Source organism: Callorhinus ursinus, unplaced genomic scaffold (genome assembly GCF_003265705.2).
Source record: "Callorhinus ursinus isolate GAN/ISIS: 27379988/994484 unplaced genomic scaffold, GSC_fseal_2.0 scaffold8, whole genome shotgun sequence".
NCBI classification, from domain to species: domain Eukaryota; kingdom Metazoa; phylum Chordata; class Mammalia; order Carnivora; family Otariidae; genus Callorhinus; species Callorhinus ursinus.
Genome location: NW_027397070.1, coordinates 12153166 through 12176297, shown reverse-complemented (window position 1 = coordinate 12176297; position 23132 = coordinate 12153166).

The window sequence follows — 23132 nt, the reverse complement described above, 5'->3', positions numbered from 1 at the left end:
ATTCAGAGGATGTCTTATCATTTTGTTGATGGTTTCCTTCACTATGCAAAAACCTCTTAGCTTGATGTGGTCCCACTTGTTTATTTTTGCTTTTTTGTTTTTGTTTCCTTTTCCTGAGAAACATCCAGAAAAATATTGCTAAGGCTGAGGTCCAAGAGATTACTGCTTATGTTTTCTTTTAGGAGTTTTATGGTTTCAGGTCTTACATTTAGGTCTTTAATCCATTTTGAGTTTACATTTGGATTTGGCATAAGAGAGTGGTCTAGTTTCATTCCTTTGCATGCAGTTGTCCAATTTCCCAGCACCATTTATTGAAGAGATTAACTTTTCCCCATTTTATATTCTTGACTCCTTTGTCATAGATTAATTGACTGTATAAGCATGGGTTTATTTCTGCCTCTCTATTCTGGTCCATTGATCTATATGTCTATTTTTGTGTGAGTACCATATTGTTTTGAGTATTATAGCTTTGCGTTTTAATATAAAACATGATGCTGTAAGTGCCAGTGGTGTTTAAATTTTTTCTTTTGAAATATGAAATATGTTATAAAACCAAGAAAAACAAGTTGAAAATGCAGAGACATCTAGATACCTGAAGAATGGATTTTTTTCTGTATTTTTGTATTTTTCATAAATAGTATAATTATTAGAAATGTCTATGGCATCTCATCACACTGAGTGTCTATCTCTGTGTGCTTGTTATTAACTCTTGTTACTAGGATTACAGGTGCTAGAAGACAGTTTGCTAATATAGACAAATTAAAATTAAACCAATAATTTGGAAGGTATTATTACAATTATTATCCTATCAAGTTCTTAATTGTTCAATATCAATTGGAAGTCTACCATGGGCAAGTTTTCCCAAGAGAAGAATAACCATTTCCAGAAATCATTCTCATTATTGACATTAAAAGTTATTTTTTAAGTTAATCTGTGTTCAATATCTATATATTTCTTTTTCCCCCTGTATATTCCTATATTGTGGAAACAGACTAAATATATACCCTCCAAAAAGTTCAAGGGCACCAGTACAAAACCAGGTGTGTACCTAATTGTAATTATCACACTAAAATCTTTTACCATGTTATTTGTTAAAGATCATCAAATTTGTAGATTTTGCTTCTGTTGACATAGCTTCTTAATCAATAGCTTAAGTAAAAACTATTAACATATAAAAATAAGTGTTTTTTTGTCTGGTAAAGTGATAAACTGTGATAAAAACCTATTCACTTTATGCAGCCATCAAAAAAATGAAATCTTGCCATTTGCAAACATGGATGGGACTAGAAGGTATTATGCTAAGTGAAATAAGTCAATCAGAGAAAGACAATCATCATATGGTCTCACTGATATGTGGAATTTGAGAAACAAGACAGAGGATCATAGGAGAAGGGAGGCAAAAATTGAACAAGATGAAACCAGAGAGGGAGACAAACCATAAGAGACTCTTAATCTCAGGAAACAAACTGGGGGTTGCTGGAGTGGAGGGGGGTGGGAGGGATGGGGTGGCTGGGTGACAGACACTGGGGAGGGTATGTGCTATGGTGAGCGCTGTGAATTGTGTAAGACTGATGAATCGCAGACCTGTACCCCTGAAACAAATAACACATTATATGTTAACTTAAAAAATAATTTAAAAAAACCCTATTCACTGTTGGTTGGGTTGGTTGGACATATTTCACTTTGTATACTGATGTCTGTTGCCAATATGTAGTCAATTAAAGCTCTGTGCTTTAGCCCAGAAGTCTCCTATTGCTCCTCTAGTCACCTTTCCGCTTCTTTGTAGACTGGTCAGGAAGCTCTTACGTAAATAAACACTTACATTGAAAACCATGACGTGTATTTTGTATTACCTGATACAGCTTCCACATAGTCCTCCTGCTCCATTTCTTTCACAGGCTGAACCTGCTCTTTGCAACCCTTACTATCAGTCTCTGAGGAGTTGAACCTGCCACACAAACCAGCCGCAACCAGGAGAATCTCCAGATGAGGCCATCTCCTGCTGTAAGTCACCACAGTGATTGAGAGTGGAAGGAGTGTAAGGAAGAAGAGAGGTCGAAAGACGGGAAAGTCAGAACAACATGCTTTTCAACAAGGGAAGAAAGATAGATTCTGCATACTGTATTTTGGCAAACTTAACATTTAAAAAGTTAAGAAAAAGGAAAAAGATGAGGATGGATTTTCTTCAATGATCTGAGCGCAAAGGACACTGATCACTTGGAGCCGACATGAGTTTACTGAAAACCGGGTAAGCCACACTAACTTTATTTCATTTTCAGGTAATATTGGGAGATTGGTCGTAAAGGGAGATGCTATGTGAAGGGTGTAAAACATTGAACTCCTTGTGGACAAGATGAAAAACTATGAATCAGATTATAATGCAGTTAGATCTTGCTTGAATGACTTTGGCCCCCAGAAAAGCAGATAAATGTTCTCTTGGACAAGTCCTTCATTTATGCTGCAAGGGGTTGGACTGTCATGGACTCTACTGCACTTCACATTTTTATTAATGGCTTGATAGAAATGCACACATAATTACATTTGTAGATCACATGTAGTTAAGGATTACTAACATTGACACTAAAGATTTATTTGATAAACTGTTGTAAATGCCAGTATTTCAGTTAAAAATCAACTCTACAAGTATAGTTCAGGTAAACATGTCCTCAAGGAGAAGAATTTTAATAGACTACAATCTTGGGCTTCATTAATTCAAATTCAATGTGTAGAACCAGAGGGACATTGGCCCTATCTATTCTTGCTTGATTAAACAACATCATAGTTTCAAAAAAGCATTGATAAACCAAAAGTATCACAAGAGGCCAACAAGGATAACAGGAATTTGAACCTATGTTTTATGAAACTGCTGAAGAAATGGCATATTTTCAGATACCTGAAGGAGAGTTATGTGGCAGATATTAAACTTAGTATCTGTGACTTCAGAGAACAAAACCAGGATCAATATATAGAAACTACATGTAGACAAAGCTTAGCTCAATAGAAGAGCTTTCTAGCATTAGGGTTGTGGGCTATTTTGAAGGTGTGGTAGACGTACTAATGATGTCTATATCTTAATCCGCGCAACCCCTGCATATGGTGCTGTACATGGCAAAAAGAACTTTGTAGATGTGATTAATTTAAGAATCTTAATTTAGGGAGATTACCTGATGAGCCCAATGTAATGCCAGTGGTCTTTAAAAGATGGAAGAGGGAAGCAGAAGAATCAGAGAAGGAGAAGTGTTGATGGAAACAGACGGCCAGAGAGAAAGGGAGATATGAAAATGTTATATTGCTGGCTTTGACGTTGGAGGAAGGGGCCATAAGCCAAGGAATGCAAGCAGACTCTAGAACCTGGAAAGACAAGGAAAGAGAGTCTACCTTCTAGTCTCTGGAGGGAATTCAGTCCTATAAACACCTTGAATTTGGCCTAGTGAAACTCATTTTGGACGTTTGACCTCCAGGACTGTAAGATTATATTTTTGTGTTATTTAAGCCACTAAATTTGTGGTAATTTGCTACGGTGATAAGGGGAAACTCATGTAGGGGGTTAATGAGTTTCCATTATCACAGGTCTGGTAGTAAACTGGGATCATTTTATTCTAGGGAGTTGAGATTTGTGTAAAGGCTTGGACTAGAATGATCTACGAAAAGTCTTTTCTACCTGAACTGAGCCCTCTTTTTTCATTTTTTTAATATTTTCCTTGGAGATCTTAATTATCTCCCATAACTTCAACTGTAACCTCTTTATTATTAACACCCAAATTCGTATTTCTAGTCCCAATTTCTCTTGAGTTCTAATTACATGTATTAGCTGACATATTCATCTGGACATATTAAAATCCCTTTAAATTCAGTATGCCCCCAGAGAGGAAAAAATGCAGGGATTGAAAGTTCAGGATGCAAAGAGATAAATGTGGCCTTTCCTTGAAGGAGGGAGGAAAAATAAGGCCAACTTCTCTTCTATAAATGAACAAATCCAAAATTGAGAAAAATCAGCCATGAAGACTTCTGATGACAAAATGTCAAGAGCTTTTGTGCAGCAAACTAGAGGTTTTTAACCTCATAGGGGATAAAGATGTTTTTCCTTAAGTTGTACTTCTTTAAGTTTTTTTCTTAAATGTTATGTTCTTACCAAGAAAAATTAGACTAAATAATATCTGGACCTGATATGCCTATCTTCAGCCATCTCTCTCAGGACCAGTCTGAGCCCAGTGAAAGGAAAAAATGATAAACATGAGTTCAAATGGCAAAGAGCCATGTACTATAATGGTTTGGAGTGCAGGCTCTGGAGTTAGGCTGCCTAGAATGGAGTCACAGCTCTACTCAACATTGGATGAGTAACCTTGGACAAGCTGGTTAACCTTCTTTGCCTCAGTTTCTTCTTCTATAAAATGCGTACAATCAATTACCTACTCCATAAAGTTGTTATAAAAATTAAAAGAGACAAGACAAGCAAAGTGCTTAGAACAGTGATGGCACATAGCAAATGCTCAATAAATATCAGATTTTTAAAAAGAAGATAACTATGGGAAGTTCTTGACCATCAACCCAAAGGGGGATTCTGATTTCCAAGAGGGATGTGTTTGCATACAAACTTCAATCCAAGGATACACTGGCTTTTCCCCATGGCAGCCTGACTCAGTTTAGTCTCTAATTTCTGCCCTGGTGAGACATCTTCTTTGGTTTCCTAATTCCTGGATCATTCTGGTCTTGACTTAATGTCAATATTCTCCCTGTCATCCCAGTGACTAATCCGGAGCACACCACAACTCCCTTCTAGTCCCTACCCTACCTGCTCTACATTGGCAACTTGACCCACCTGTTCTTCAGGAATGCACTGCTCCAGCAGCCCTCTGCTGTCTTCACCTTTCACCCATCCTAATAGGTGTAGCATTCCAGCTCTGACATTAGCTCCAAAAGAACCTTTGGTGATTTTGGCAAGGTGTTGTTAAAGAGTTGAAATTGACTGAGGGAGGGGTTTTGTATATGAGTGCTATGGCTTCTCTGAATCTTATTGAACATGATGCTCAACATATGTCATTAGTAAGTAGAGAAGTCGTAATTGAAGACTATTATTCTTTTTTTATTTATTATGTTTTTAAATTTTTAATTCCAGTATAGTTAACCTACAGTGTTGTATTAGCTTCAGGTGTACAATACAGTGACTCAACAATTCTGTTGTACTCTTGATCCCCTGCCTCTATTTCCCCCATCCCCCACCCACCTCCCCTCTGGAAGCATCAGTCAGTTTGTTCTCTGTAGTTAAGAGTCTGTTTCTTGGTTTGTCTCTCTCCCTCTCTTCTTTTTTTTCCCCCTTTGCTCATTTGTTTTGTTTCTTAAATTCCACATGAGTGAAATCATATGGTATTTGTCTTTCTCTTCTTTTGCTTAGCATTATACCCTCTAGCTCCATCTATGTTGTTGCAAATGGCAAGATTTCATTCCTTTTTATGGCTGAGTAATATTCCATTATATATATATATATATATATATATATATATATATATGCCTCACCTTTACCCATTCTTCTGTTGATGGACACTTAGACTGCTTCCATAGTTCCATAGTTTGGCTATTGTAAATAATGCTGCTGTAAACATAGGAATGCATGTATCCCTTTGAATTAGTGTTCTTGTATTTTAGGGGTGAATACCCAGTAGTGTGATTGCTGGATCATAGGGTAGCTCTGTTTTAACTTTTTGAGGAACCTCCATACTGTCTTCCACAGTAGCTGCACCAGTTTGCATTCCCACCAACAGTGCACGAGGGCTCCTTTTTCTCCACATCCTTGCTAACACTTGTTGTTTCTTATATTTTTTATTTTAGCCATTCTGATGTGAGGTGTAAAGTGATATCTCATTGTAGTTTTGATTTGCATCTCCCTGATGATGAGTGATGTTGAGCATTTCTTCATGTGTCTGTTGGCCATCTGTATGTCTTCTTTGGAGAAATGTCTGTTCGTGTTAAGACTATTATTCTTAGTAAATAGATATGATGGAAAAAATTAGCTGGGTTATAGACTAATCTATGTTCTCTTACCCAAATCAGAGAATAAACTAAACAGTAAGCCCATGCAACCATAAAGCAGGCACCACCATCCACTTGGTGGCATCTGAGTTATAAATATAATGGCTCACAGAAAATAATACATTTTCATAAGGTTGGCCTTACCAAAATTAAATCTATAACATGACAACAAATAGCCATTTTAAAGTGGTGTCCAGTGACCTATATAATGATGTAAAGAAAAGGAAAAATGTCAATATCGACCATAAAGATCAAAAATAGAAATAATTGGCCATAGAAGGGATGACCTTTTATACAAGTTGTTTACAAAACACAAATTTTTTGAAAGATTAACATTCGTATAACACTTCAAAATACACTTTTCATACACTCTACCTCATTTATTTCTTGTAACACAATTACAACACTGAGGCTATTATTATTCCTATTTTTAAAGATGAGGAAATTAAGACTGGGAAAGGTTATGCAACTCGCCCTAGGTTAGGTTCACACATTTAAAAAGAAGCAGACAGGAGCCTGGGTGGCTCAGTCAGTTAAGCGTCTGACTCTTGATCTCAGCCGAGGTCTTGATCTCAGGGCTGTGAGTCCAAGCCCCACACTCCCAGTGTGGAGCCTACTTAAAGAAAGAAAAAAAAGAAAGAAAGAAAAAGAAAGGAAGGAAGGGAGGAAGGAAAGAAGGAAGGAAGGAAAGAAGGAAGGAAGGAAGGAAGGAAGGAAGGAAGGAAGGAAGGAAGGAAGGAAGGAAGGAAGGAAGGAAGGAAGGAAAGAAAGAAAAGAAAAGAATAAAAGAAAAAAGAGGCAGAACCCTAATTCCAAGTTTTGGACTTTTCCCGTTATATCCTGCTGCCTCACTAGTACAGGGGCTCCATTTAAATGTAAGTAAGAACTATCTAAATAGGCTTTTAGAATCTCCATCTCTAGGAATCTTCAAGAAGATAATCCATTTTAAATACTTTTAGCCAGTCTGTAAGCAGATTTTTAGGCATAATCATCTTGAGGTGATTTTCCACTTTTCTAAATTTTCAATTACTATCAGCCCACTTCTCATTGACGTTTACAACTCGTATCTACCCCACATGTGACGAACGGATTTACTGAGGTAGCCAGAGCGTCTGCTTTGGAAAGGTACCGTTCAATCCAAGTCAGTGGTGTGTAGGTGACCAGGTAGGTAATTGTCTCTCTCCGACACGACCATCTGACCGGAGCTCCATTCATAACCTCACTAGAGGCTGGGTTTGTAAACGTTTCAGGTCCCTTCTGCTTCCCTCTCAGCCCCACCCCTGCAGGGACCCAGCCACCCCTTCCTCCCCCAGCAACTTGCCCCCTTCTGAAGCTCTGCTGATGGGAAAGGCGAACTTAGGCCTCTGTCTTGCTTTTGGTGAGAGCCATTCAAAATGTTTCCCGCAGAAATTCTGTCCTGACACATACGCAGTGATCTCAAGCGATCTGAAGTTGTGTTCAGGCTGGCAGCCATCCTTCCGGGCAGGGGCACAACCCCCGCGGGCTTGCCCTAGGCGAGCTGGGTGGCTCTGAGTGAAGGGGAGTGAGATGAGCAGGTGGCCAGCAGGGAGAATGCGAGAATGAGAGAATGCATGCGTGGTCCCAGGCCAGAGCCACGGTGACTCAAGGGGTGAGCCCAGCCCGGTGGGAGGGTGGTCACCTACCCTGGATGAGTAGTCAGGGTCCGAAGGTTAACACTGGGCAGAAAACAAAAATAATCTGTTGTGAAATGTCTTTATTCCACAGAGCTTTAGAAGACCCTTCTAGACTCAGTTTCTAATGATAAAAGTCCCTAATGGTATAACCCAGGGCAGGGGTCTTGACACCAGTTGTCCCCCAAACCCATTGCTGAAGCAGAGCGCTCATCTTTAGAGCTGGCTCCTTTTGGTAACATCCTCTTTTTTGAAATTCAGACCCCAGTCCAGTTCTCTTTCCCACACTGATGTCTTTCTTTATAGGCCCCTAAAATGCTGTGGTGTAGAGTATACTCAGCCTATGAAATACAATCAACCAAAAAAAAAAAAAGGCATTTTATTGAATTAAATCTACTTTTTAAATTGTCCACAGTGTATTATTTTATTAATAACATAATATATATAATAATTTTTAAAGACAAATATAGGATGTAGCTACTACAATCTTGAGTTTATAAATGAGAAAAATAAATATAACCAAAAGGCATAGGAAAATCCACATGCAAAAGAATGAAGTTGGGTTTTTAACTTACATCATATATAAAAATCAACTCAAAATGGATCAAAGCCCTACATATAAGAACTAAAAGTATAAAACTCTCAGAAGACAATATAGAGAGAAATCTTTATGACATTAAATTTGAAGAGGTTGTCTTAATATGACACCAAAAGCACAAGCAACAAAGGAAAAAGATAAATTGTACTTTATAAAAATTAAAGCCTTTTGCACATCAAAGGATACTATCAAGAGAGTGAAAAGACAACCCATTGACAGAAAGAAAATATTTGCAAATCATATATTTGAAAGGGATTAATACCCAGAATATATAATGAACTCCTACAACTCAATAACAAATAAAACTCCTAATTTTAAAAATGGGCAAAGGACTTAGACATTTCTCCAAAGAAGATATACTATGGCCAATAGCACATGAAAAGATGTTCAACATCACTAGTCATTTAGAGAAATGCAAACCAAAACCACTCTGAGATACTAATTCACACTCATGAGGATGGCTATTATAAAAAATAAAAAAGGTAATAAGTGTTGGTGAGGATATGGAGAAATTGGAACCCTCCAATATAAAATGGTGCATACCATGGGGAATATAAAATGGTGCATATTGGAAAACAATGGGGCAGTTCCTCGAAAAAGAAAGAAAAAGAAGGAAGGAAGGGAAGGAAGGGAAGGAAGGGAAAAAGGAAAGGAAGGAAGGAAGGAAGGGAAGAAGGGAGGGAGGGAGGGAGGAAGGGAACTGCCATATGATATAGCAATTCCCCCTCTGGATATATACCTAAAAAAAAATTTGAAAACAGGAACACAAACAAATACTTGTATACCAATTTTCATAGTAGAATTATTCACAACAGCCAAAAGGTAGAAACAATCCAAGTGTCCATCAGCAGATGAATAAACAAAATGTAGTATATATATGCAATGAAATATTATTCAGTCTCAAAAAGGAATAAAATTCTGATACATGGTACAACATGGATGAACCTTGAAAGAAAGCATCATGCAAAGTACAATAAACAAGACACAAAAGGACAAATATTATATGAGCCCACTGATATGAGCTATCTAGAATAGGCAATAACATAGAGACAGAAAAAAAAAAAAAAAATTTAACCGGAAAGGGGGGGGGGGGGCGGTGAGGAAGGAATGGGGAGTTATTGTTTAATGGGTACAGGGTTTTTATTTGGCGGTGATGGAAAGGTTCTGGAATGCATAGTGGTGATAGTTGCACAACATTATGAGTGTACTTACTACCACTGAATTGTACACTTAAAAATGGTTAAAATGGTAAATTTTATATTATGTGTATCTTATCACAATTAAAAAATCTATTTTTAAGCACAGGAAACATGAGTCCTTAGCTTTATTACTGAAGCCTTTGGGACCTCCATGTTTTTGCTATAGAGTGAATGGATAAGCCACCACACCATGAGAACACCAGAAACAAATGTGAATTTAGTTAAGAAACTGTATGTGTAGACAATAGGTGTTTTGTCTACATTAGATATGATTCTCCTTTTAATTGACTTGTCAGAAGTGTCACAGCCTCTTTGCTTCAGTATATTTTGCTTCAGTTTTTACAGGGAGAGATGGAAAAGAAATTGTTAGTGATGCTGCAATGAACTTACTTCACTCTAACCTTGAGATGGGTTGAAGGAAGAAGAAATGTGACAGAGGCTCTCCTGGCCATGCTTCTCAGCCATTTAATTCCTCCCAGGGTCAGAGGTGCCCCACGACCACACTGTTTATTGATACTCTAACCATCATTTCCCCCTCAAGGTTTAGCTTTCAATGTTTGAAGACTCAGCAAACTGGATTATTTGTTCTGGGTGAGTTTTGGCATATACTGACGTTTATTGTAGACTGTTGACCTTGAATAATAATTCTACACAAAGCTTTCATCATGCTTGGCAAAAGGAAATTTGTTTAGTAAGCTCTGAATAAAGTGATACAGACATATATTAAAACTAGTGCCCCTTATGTGATTAAAATATATCATTTCGATCACTGTTTTTGGGAAGTTGGAGAGTATTAGTCATTTATAAATTGTGGTGATGTTTATCATAAAGATTGTTTTAAAGAAACAAACCACAGTGAAGAGGGAGATAAAAGATAGATAGATAGATGATAGATAGATAGATAGATAGATAGATAGATAGATAGATAGATAGATAGATAGACAGACAAGCCTAACACAAGATGGAGGTATGAAAATAAAATAACCAAGGAATTTTAATTACAAGAACAGTTTCCTGTGGCTTAGTCCTACTGAGACATTAGTGGAAAATAGCTGACACCTGTAGCTTAACCCACAGTGTCACTAAACTAATGAGAAACTACTAGCTATCTTTTTAGGATCCTGGGCTGCTCCAGGGGTTTAGAGTAAGATTAGAATAGGTGTGAGGGACCTAAAACAAGGGAGTGGAAGTGGAGGTACCATATGCCCAAAAGGTCAGAAGCACTATAGAGTCTCCAGGGAGTTCTGATCAGTTTCAGAAAGTGTGTGCTACCTGGGGATTCCGGTTAGCATAAGCATAATCAGGCATTGGACCAAACTGGGTTGTTTGGGGTCACTAGAATTATTCTGTCTGGGGATTTTTCTGGAATTTAAGGACAACCCCAATGATACATTAGAGAGGCAATTGACCAGATCAAGTGTCCTAAACCTCCTAAATCATCAGGGACTAGAGACTGAATTTCTGGGTTTGCCAACAGTATGTGTGCTTATGACAGATTTCTGGTACTAGTATCAGATCCAGATACAGACTTTTTTTTCTATCTTACATGTTTTGTACTTAGTTAATGGTAAACATTTACATTTGAGGAAATTAAGGTTCATATAGGTTACATAGACCTGGGATTTAAACCCAGGCTCTGTGGTTCTAGTGTCCCTCCTCTTAATCCGTGTCCTCTGCTGTTCATGCCACTATGATCATTTTATCAAATACAGATGTTTAAATTAAATCTTACATGGTTCTAAGACTAGGAGAAAATTATGTGCTCTTTCTAAATAAGTTTGTTAGATTCAGGGCATGCATATCCACATACAATTAGTCAACAAATAATTTTGTATGTTTTTAGGAAAATGTATATGACAGCTGCAAAAGTATTGCAGATTATAGATTTTTCTTTTTATAAAACACTAAAACAAGAATGAGAATGCAGATGTGTGACTCAGATAGATTAAAAGGTAAAAAGTAGAAGGGTGCCTGGGTGGCTCAGTTGGTTGTGTGTCCAACTCTTGATTTTGGCTCAGGTCGTGATCTCTGGTCCTAGGATCCAGCCCTGAGATGGTTCTACACTTAGCAAGGAGTCTGCTCATCCCTCTCCCTCCCCCTCAGCCCCTCCCTCTGCTTGCTCAGCTATTGCCCTTCTTAGCCTTCACCTAACCTTGAAAGAGTTGCATATACTTTACTAACTAGACTTCATTTCCCACTCATTCTTTGGTCCACTGCAATCTGTCTTTGGCCATCAACCTTTGTAAAACTACTCTTGCAAAGGACATCAGGGATATCCTAGTCTCAAAAATCCAATAAATGCTTTTTAAAAGAGATATAATTAAGATACCAGAAAAATCACACGTTTAAAGTATACAACCCAGTGATTTTTAGTATGGTCACACACACCAGGTTGTGTGACCATTACCCCTGTCTAATTCCAGAATATTTTTATTATCCCCAAAGAAAAACCCTATAGCCATTAGTAGTCACTTTCCATTCCCTCTTCCCTGCCGGCCCTAGCAACCACTTGTCTACTTTCTGTCTCTATGGATTTGCCCATTCTGGACGTTTATTATGAATGGAATCGCACAATATGTAACCTTTTGTGACTGGCTTCTTTCATTTTTCATCATGTTTTCCAGGCTCATCCATGCTGGAGCATGGATCAGTTCTTCCTACCTTTTTATTGATGAATAATATTGTGTAGTATGCCACAGAATAGAGCTATCATTTTCTTTATCAGTTCATCAGTTAATGGACATTTGTGGTGTTTCCACTTTTGGCTATTATGAATAATGTTTCTATCAACCTTTGTGTACAAGTTTTGGTGTGATTATATGTGTCAGTTCTCTTGAGTAAATATGTGAGTGGAATTACTGGGTCCTACGAAAACTATTTAACCTTTTGAGGAACTGCCAAACTGTTTTCCAAAGCAGCTGCTCCGTTTCACATTCCCAGCAGCAATAGATGAGGGCTCCAATTTCATCAACTCTTGTTATGATTTGATTTTTTTGATTCTAGCCTTCCTAGTGGGTGTGAAGTGATATCTCATTGGAGTTTTGATTTGCATTTCCCTAGTGACTAAACATATTGAGCATCTTTTTATGTGCTTATTGGCCATGTGTGTATCTTTAGAGAAATCTCTATTCAAATCTTTTGCTCATTTTTAAATTGGCTTATCTTTTTATTATTGAGTTGTGAGAGTTCTTGATATATTCTAAATATTAGACCATTATCAGATACATGATCTGCAAATTTTTTCTCTCTTTCTGTGGGCTGTTTTTTCACTTTCTTGATAGTGTCCTCTGACAAACAAAAGCTTTTTTTTATTTTTTTACTTGAAAGAGAGAAAGAGAACATGTGAGCAGGGGGTGGGGGGAGCAGAGGGAGAGAGATAGAGAATCTTAAGCAGGCTCCATGCCCAGCGAGGAGTCTGATGCGGGGCTCCGTCTCACAACCCTGAGATCATGACCTGAGCTGATATCAAGAGTCAGACACTTAACTGACTGAGCCACCCAGGGACCGCAACACACAAAAACTTTTAATTGTGATAAAGTCCCATTTATTGATTTGTCCTTTGGTTGCTTGTGTTTTGGTGCCATATCTAGAAACCAGGGTTTCTAACCCAGGGCCATGAAGATTTATACATCTTGTTTATTCTAAGACTTTATAGTCTTAGCTCTTACATTGAGGTCTTTGATCCATTTTAGTAAATTTTTATATGTAGTGTGATGTAGGGGTCCAAATTCATTATTTTGCATGTGGATATTCAACTATTGCAGCACCATTTCTTGAAAAGACTATTCTTTCCCCATTGAATTTTCTTGGCACCCTTGTTGAAATCAATTGACCATAGATGTATGGATCCAATGGGCACTTTTCATACTTGACCTCTCATCAGCATTTGATTCTTACTGATGATCACTCCCTCCTTTTGAAAATGCTCTTTTTCTATGACTGCTCAATTAGCAGGCATCATGAGAATTTGCCTGCTTTAGAGATAATATAAAGCATATCTGTAGATAACTAGTTGGGTATCAGTATGTCTTAGTTGAATAAGCACACTGGTAGAGGAATCATGAGATGTATTTGTAACATTTTCTGTGAATAGCTTGGTCATATACTTTGTTCATCTTTCTTGGGGGTTGTGGGTTTTTATTATTATTCTTTTGTAGGAACTCTTTGATATTAGAAAAATTAATTATTTGTCTATGCTATGAGTGACAAATGTTTTTTCTCAGCTTGTTCTTAGTCTTTTGAATTTCCTTTGAAGGTTTTTACCATGCATTTTTTTTCTGGTTAATTCATCAGTTTTTTTTTATGGCTTTTAGCTTTATATCATATTAAGAAAGGCTTTCCCATTCAGACATTAGCAGCAAAAAAAAAAAAAAATACTTCCATGGTTTTGTCTCATAGGTTCAAGGGTTTTTGTTTTTGTTTTTGTTTTACATTTAAATCCTTGATTTATGTGAAACTGGTCCTAGGGTTAGGTGTGAAATATGGATCTTAATTTTTTTTTTCTGCATGGCTGTTTTTTTTTCTTTTGTTTCATTTTGATTACATGTAATTGAATAATCCTCTCCCAATTTAAATACCACTTTTATCATATTCCAATTCTCCTGTTTTAAGATGCATTTCTCTTCTTACTATTCATAAGCTATTTCCACACTGTGAAATTAGCATTGCTTTCTAACGCATTTTAATATCTTCTCCTTTTTTTCAGAATTAGCTTAGATTACAGACTTTTTTTTTAGATGACAGACTTTAAATGGTCCCTGTTAAGGAATAAATTTCATCTTGTTTATTTCAGCTGGTAAAAATATTTTAAAATCTTAATTCTGAGGTAAACTGTTTGCTCTCTCTCTCTCTCTAATTATCATATTTAATAATCATGCCTATAGCTCTTAATCCAATATAAAATTTTCAACAGAAGAGGTTAGAAATAGATGCCTGTAGCATTGTCCTAGAGCCTCTTTACTCTAAGTATGGTCTATGAATCAATCCCACCAATACTACTTGGGAGCTGGTTATAAATTTTGAATCTGAGGCCCCAACCCAGACTTACTAATTAAAAATCTGCATTTTTAACAAGATCCCCAAGTGATTTGTACGCATGTTAAAAGTTCGAGAGCAATATACAATAGAGATTTCCCTCTAGGATAGTAATCCACAACCTTCCCTGCACATTAAATTCATCTGGGGGAGCTTTTAAAAAATACTGAGGACTGGGCTACACCCTTAGAGATTGATTTAATTGGTCTGGCATTGGGACCCTTGGCATTGTATTTTTAAAAACCCGTAATTGCAGCCAGGATTGAGAAACAGTGCTCTAGAATTACAGCTTGCCATTGTTAGGGTCCTGGTTACTCAAAAACCATGAAGGATGCCTTTATCATCTGGTGGGGTGTCATTAGAAAACAACCATGATCCATAAGCATTATCTGTGCAACCTGCATCCCCAGAATTTCTTAGCTGTTGCACCAGCTGGGCTTGACTTTTTCTCCCACTGTTTCTTTGGTTTCCTTGATAAATTACTCTTGCTTCCTGATAACTTAACCACCTCTTCTTCATCTTTCTGTTGTGATGCCCAGTGAAAGTTTCTGACTTGTCTGCTTACTCTAATAAGAAGCCATAAGTGGGTTCCAGCCAGTGTTTCTGTGCTACCTTAAATATTCTAGTTCATGAGCCTGCTTTAATTTCATCCCTGCCTGCTAGCTCCAGTGTTCGCTTAAGAGATTTTAGGTTTTGTGTACCATTTGAATCCTATACTCATAAATAGGTTTCACAGTGGCCAGTTCATCTTACTGTGGAGCCATGGTGATTAGCAAAAACAAGCTATAGAATTCCCCTGATACACCATCCCGGTAACTTTAGCAAAAGAGGGAAAGGGATTACTTTTGAAGGGCATTCTGAGAGAACATGTGCTGGCTTGTAATGATCACTATGTACTTCCATTAACGGTCATAAGCCAATGTTTAATAAACCACTACAGAATGTTGCAGGCTACCAGAATCAAGGTTTCCACTGTGTAATTATTAGAATATACATTATTGAAATTTTGTAAAGTTATCAGTCTACAGTTTCTAGAAACCTGCTCCACCAACCCCTTCTCTTATATTATTTCTCAGAGATTACTAACACTGACTCTGAAATCAATGGGCCAATTCTTTCAGCATCTAAGTGTATGATTCTCAGGAGTCCTGGAGTCTTGAACTCTGTGTAGAAGTAAGAATATAAGAATAGTCATTATTGGGGCACGTGGGTGGCTCAGTCGGTTGGGTGGCTGCCTTTGGCTTGGGTCATGATCTCAGGTCCTGATATCGAGCCCCATATTGGGCTCTCCGCTCAGTAGGGAGTCTGCTTCTCCCTCTCCCTCTGCTGCTCCCCCTGCTTGTGCTCTCTCGCTTGTGCTCTCTCTTAAATGAATAAAATCTTTAAAAAAAGAATAGTCATTATTTCTTCACATATTGTAGGCTTCTTCTCGTCTAGTTTCATCTACCTTTACTATCTAACATACATGAATGAGCACCATGATGTGCTAAACTTGGACAAAGTTGAATAAGCAGGTTTACTCTCCATTTGTAAAAGGTAATATGTATGTTTTCAACCAACAAACCCTTGTGTGCCTGAAGTGGATTGGATGGGGTAGATGAAATTCTGTATGTGAAAGTAGCTGGTCTTAAAGTTCTGAATTTTGAATACTGATATTATGGATTTGCAGATTTTAAAGCTTGTCCCAGGCGTGTGGATTATGTGAACAGTTTTATCTTGGAGGGACTGGAGACCAGTATCCAAGTAGTATTTTGATTTTTCTTTCCAGCTTGAAAATATTTCTTTTTGTGTAGAAGATGGGATCTATGAAATAATCAAGTAACCCAACTCTCTCTCTCTCTCTCTCTTTTTTCAGCTGTTACAATCATACCGTTTCTCTCAAGCAGTGGGCCTATTTTTTGTTTTGAAGTATTTCCTCCCACAGACTTCTAAAGAAAATCTACAGGTGAAAGATTTTCTTTAATTATATCAAGATAAAGATTTAAAATGTTTGGTATTTTGGGCATACAGAGTGTTAAAGCAGATTTGGCTCAACAAATAATTTAGCAACAAGTCACTCATAACATATTTTATGATCTCCCTCAAAAATCTGTCCTTTCCAACTTCAGAACAGTGGTAGAGAAGAGAGTTAATAATGATGACTATTGAGCTCATTTATGCCAGGCACCTATTTTATTTGATCTTCACAACAAGCCTCTGATGTAGGCACTATTATTAACTCCACTTACAGATCAGGAAATAGGCACAGGATCAGGAAACAGACACTTATACATTGTTTAGTAGCAGCTCTTAAGTGCCCATGGTAGGGTTCAAACCCAAGCCCGCCTGATGCCAAGTCTTAACTGAGGAGCCACCATACAAAGTGCTCTCTTGTTTGTTGCTGTTCTCTCTACACTATTGGGTGGAGCTTGCCTCTCCACCTTCCTTCAGGCTGTCAGTGGGATGGCAAAGCCTCGGACTTGAGATGGTTCTTGGAAGCCACTGACTAAGCAATTTCATCTCTTAATGCCAACCATACTGGGTGTCTGTGGAGATGGGTGGTTTTTTAGTTTGCTGTTGCTTTTTTTAAAGATTTTGTTCATTATTTATTTGAGAGAGAGAGTGAGAGAGCACACAAGGTGGGGGGGTGGGAGGGACAGAGGGAGAGGGAGAAGCAGGCTCTCTGCCGAGCAGGGAGCCTGATGTGGGACTTGATCCCCGGGCCCTGGGATCATGACCTGAGCTGAAGGCAGATGCTTAACCAGATCTGAGCCACCCAGGCACCCCACTGCATTTGTTTTTTAATAAAACATTCTGCTTTCCTTCAGTGACATATGAAAAAAAAAAAATAAAAACAACAAAAAAATGGGAATGGTCCTTTTCTGGCTCCTCTGGCCTACTTCTGTTCATGCTCCCAGTGGTGCCCAGAGGGCCCATTTGAATATTTGCTTTTCTGTCTTTAACACCCTTGCACATACCTGAAACAGCCAGAAACATGGACACACACGCTTCCCCAAATACTTTACCTTATATTACATTTGCGGATTTTGAGCTCAACACCTGATCACAGCCCATCTATTAGAATTGCGCACAGAGAATAAGAAAGGATAAAAATATGGGTTTTTTCAATAATTTAAATGTTCTGTAATCTCCTATTTCCAATAGAAGAGATTAAAAACACGCACATGTATCTTTACTTCACTATAAATGACAATAAATGACCTTACCACTTCAGTATTGGCCCAGCTCCTGATTACGGTCAACTTTCATGGAATGTTGGGATTATACTACCGTTTTCCTGTAGGTTACTGGTTTTTAACGGCTAGGAGGAGAAAACCAGTAGAATAAATAGAATACATTCACAGCAATATGAAATTCAGCCTATAACTTTTCGACACCAAAAAAAAGGTAATTATTTAGGAATTTCTTAGTCATTTAGAACTTTTGTTATCTTTATTTAGTATTTGAAATCTGACTATTTTGTTTGAATCCTGCTTGGGATCAACTGTATAAATAACATACTTTTGATTATTTGAAAAACTGTGAAATGTGTGAAGTTTCCTCCATGAGTGCTTTGTCCCCTTTCCTGTGGCATCTTTCCGCCTCCTCCATTCTTCCAGGACTGGTGTCCTGCCGCTGCTCCCCAGACTGCCTACAGGCTCCACCACAGACATACTAGCCAGACAGTTGTCCTTTCTTTTTCTTTCTGCACTGAGCTCCTGTTTCCTACAAGTCTTGCACAGGTTGGTAACTGATAAACTCATTCAAACTAACATATTAATGGCTGACAGCCGTCTTGGGAATTTGGGGAAGAGGTTTGAGAAAGGCCTCTCCCTGTGGCTTTCAAATCCCACCTGGGCAACAGATTTATTAGCTTATCTACAAGTGTGGTCTTTTTCCTAAACAAATTAATCGACAAGTCCTGAGGTACATTTGGAAACAATATATTGTTTAAATATAAAGTAGTTCTGTGCTCGCTTCGGTAACACATATACTAAACACAAAATTGTTCTTTATTTAGGGGGCTACTGCTTAATTGTGTCTGAGAATGTGGGAATTTTATTTTTTTTAACATCTAGAGTTAAAGTAAGAATTAGGAGACTAATTCCAAAATCACATATCAGAAACTCATCTTTTTCCTAGCTTTGTTGCTACCACATATCTTATATGCATTCCTATACGAATAATTTATAAATAGGAATGAAATGTCACATTCTATAGGAATGTCACAGAACTCAATGATTATTTACTACATTGTAAGTATAAAAAAGTAAATAATAATTATTTTATTTAAAGTCACAATCTTGTGGTTTTCTACAATATTACCATTTATAAAATCATACAGGTATAAATATAGCATTATAAATTTATAATTTAAAAAGTGTGTGAAGGGCACCTGGGTGGCTCAGTCGGTTAAGCGTCTGCCTTCAGCTCAGGTCATGATCCCAGGGTCCTGGGATCGAGCCCTGCATCGGGCTCCCTGCTCTGTGAGGACTCTGCTTCCCCCTCTGCCTCTGCCCCTCTCCCTGCTCATGTACTCTCTCTCTCTCTGTCAAATAAATAAATAAAATCTTTAAAAAAATAAAAAATAATAAATAAAAAGTGTGTGAAATGTTAATTCATATAAACGTTAAATCAAGATGGATAGAGCTTTTGGAAGTGTTAAACATTCCGAATGGATAAGCTATAGAATTTAATTTTTGTGTGTGAAATTTGTCCCTAATGAGCAAGTCAGAATAAAATAAGAAAACTACTGGCACTTTACATCATTGCTGATTATAGGTTCTAAACCAATACTGCTGATTAATATAAACTGAGTTATAATTTTTAATTTATACGGTGTATAAACCACATACTCTTTCAGTTGCAGATCTCATGGATTCTATTTTTAAACCATACTACTTAATTTGGATTTCTCCCTGAGGTTTTAGAATTGGGAAAAAGAATTGGCATAGCTTTAAAAGCAGAATTGTTTTTAGTAACTATGTTGAAAGGTCCTTGTATATGTTTACCATCATCCAAATAGCTCAATTAATTTTCAATACTTTTGTGGACAATCTGAATCATATGTATTTCTTTTAATTAAAAAATTCTTTATATTTTCACATGAATGTAATTAAATATTATGCATCATTTTAACAAACATTTTATTTGCTCATTTATTTTGTTTGTATGAGTGGTGAATCATAACTTTTTGACTAATCTGTAACTATAGACTTAAATGTACAGACAGTGATGTTGCTTTCTCATTATTGCATCAAATTGCAAAAATTAAATAGGACCTATATCTTTCGAATTTAATAAGAGATAAAACTCAGAGATAATTTGTGACAGCTGCTTATTCTTTCTGATCTGTTTTAAAGAGATATTTCTGTTTACCTGTGAATTCTTTGTGTATTTGCTATATAATAATCATTCAGTTATTTAACATAGATATGTTAGGTATCTTTAATAACCTTAGTACTCAGCTAAATGATACTTGAATATAATGATCCTATTTTCTAAGCTAAAAAAATAGGACACATGCTCTGACAAACATCTCTTTGGAGATAGTGTTTTTAAATTATAGAGAGTGCTAGCCTGAACAATCTAAAACACAATGTTGCCAACTACAAGGTACTTGAAACAAATAAACATCATATAAAACAACAATAGACAGTGATTTATTGAATAGGTACTGTGTGTCAGGTACTTTATCTATAGTATACCTAATTTTTACAGCGACCGTGCAAGATAGGTGCTATTATTTCCATTTTATACTTACAGAATTCTGCTGAGGTTTAGGGTGGAAGTGAGGTGGTTATGTAACTTGTCTAAGATCAAATGGCTGGTGTGTGCTAGAGCTGGGTCTCAAACTCAGAGCTGGTCTAACATCAAAGCCTATGATGATCTAGTATCTCTTAGCATACAGATATTCGTGGTTAAGAAAGGATGAAGAGGGAAATCAGGAGTCAGATCTGGCTTGACTATTGGCTGTATTGTCTCTACCACTTAGTAGTTGTATGACTTTAAGTAAGTTCAGCTTAACTTCTCTAAGCCTTAATTTTCTCATGAGTAAAATAGGTTTAATAATGCCTATCTCAAGGGTTTGTGAGGATTGAGTGAGATAATGCATGTATAGTACTTAACATGGTGCCTACTACATGGTAAGCACTCAATAAATGCCATCTGTTATTTTTATTATTATTTCACAGTGACTCTCTCTCAAAAGAGAGAGTGACATTGATATGTACTAGTAAAAATGTTATTGTTGGTGAAAATTTTTATGGCATGTATCTTCCAATGTCATGTACGTCTCCATTATCAGATTTAATAACTTAACAAATAAAAATAATTTCTGAATAGTGATTTCAGTTTTTACGATTCTACTTTTTAAATTCCCTCTTTTAAACCTTTAGTATTTTAGTGCCTGTGGTAAATCTGAACAAAGCCTTAATAGAACAGAATTAACATGTATTTATTGAGCATCTAGGTGCCAGGCACTCTTCTAAGAGCAGGGGATCTAATAGTGAGCAAAAACAGCCTGTGTCCTCATGGAAGAAGCAAAATAATCAAATAATTACACAAATAAATGTAAAGCTGTGCTTGTGGTAAGGGCTATGAGAGAGATGCACATAGTGCTGTGAGAGATTAGAGCAAATAGGTATTTAACTGAGTCAAGGAATTCTCACTAGGCTTCCCAGAGGACAGCAGGGATGATCTCTGAAGTAACTAGCCAAAAACAGTGGGAAGAATATCCCTGGCAGAGAAAACAGCTCCAGGAGACAGGAGGAATACCAGGGATTGAAAGAAGGGAGTGTGGCTGGAGAAGGCCAGAAGATGGCATTGCAATCAGAACCTGAAGAATAGATGAGAGATGAGAACGTCCAGGGTTTTGAAGGCTGTGTTAAGGAGTTTGGACTTTACGAACAATGGGAAGACATTGAAGGTTTTCAAGTTGAAAATGGCATGACTAGATCATATTAAACAACAACAACAAACCATAGAGTTTTGTACAGTGATTGTGGTCATAGTAGGAAAATTAAACTGATTTGAGTGATTTTCTAAAGGGATTTTTATTAATTAGATAATGGAAATTAAGAAAGAATTAAGTGGTTTTACCATGAAATATGGTCATGTTTTGGGATAAAGTAATTTGAGAGCTAGATTAACAACCACCACCACAACAAAACAAAACAAAGACCCTCCTAAAATATAGTTGAAGATTAAGTTCTATTAACAAAGATGAAGGGGCACCTGGGTGGCTCAGGTGGTTAAGTGTCTGCCTTCCACTCAGGTCATGATCCTGGGTTCCTGGGACATGATCCTGGGGTCCTGGAATCGAGTTCCACATCAAGATCCCCGCTCAGCGGGGAGTCTGCTTCTCCCTCTCCCTCTACCCCTACCCCCCTGCTCATGCTCTCTCTCTCTGTTTCTGTCTCAAATAAATTAATAAAATCTTAAAAAAAAACAAAGATGAAACATTTTAGCTAGAAATAATGGACTAAAATAAGCACTAATAAAAATCTAAATTATTTCTGATTGTCTTTGTAGCATGATATGGCACATTTGCAAGTCCTTACAGAATTTGAAATGGTATTTTAGATGTACTTTCAAATTTGTGTGCGTAGATTGTGGTGGCACTGATGATGATGCATTACTCTTGAACGTCTTTCATCCCAACATGGTAAAAGCCTTTACAGACATTAAAATTCACAACACTTCTGACAGTTTGTAGGTAATTAAATTCTGTGATCTGCCCACTTGATATATGAATCAGTTCCTCGTTACTATGCTCTTACATATTTAAAATGAAATTTAAAACTTTAAATAACAATAATGGCACAAACCACAGAGAAATACAAATGAATTTAAAATAACTATGAAGTGTTACACGCAAACAATGAATCACGGAACACTACATCAAAAACTAATAATGTATGGTGATTAACATAATAAACTAAAATTTTAAAAAAAGAAGATAAAAATAAAAATAAAATAACCATGAAGACTCCTAAATTTAAGAATATGTGAAATTTTATGCTTGAAATAGTTCAAGGTGGACCTAAAATATTAAAATTTAATTCATTCTTCAAAAAATATCTTTGGAGGGGGCGCCTGGATGGCTCAGTTGGTTAAGCGACTGCCTTCAGCTCAGGTCATGATCCCGGAGTCCTGGGATCGAGTCCCACATCAGGCTCCCTGCTCGGCAGGGAGTCTGCTTCTCCCTCTCACCCTACCCCCTCTTGTGCTCTCTCTCTCTGTTTCAAATAAATAAAATAAAATCTTAAAACATATATATCTTTGGAGGTCTACTGTGCATTAAACAGGTACTGGAAGTGGTTTATCCAATGATACATAAATACATCAACACTGACACCTGGCCTTGAGGAGCTCTCTAATGAGAAACCATAAAGGAGGCAAATAATTATGATACAGAGTGACAAGTGCTATAACAGAGGCCTTTACCAAAGTGCTATTCTGCTAAAGCATGAAAACAATGGTATGTAAAAAGGCAAAAGATCTTACATTAATAACAATCATTCCCAAAACTGTGTTAATAATACCAATTTTTCTAAAGACAAAGATACATTTCTGTGCTATGGAATAATGAAAGGCCTCACAAAATCTATAAATCAGCTGGTTCTAGGCATGCCTGGGTGG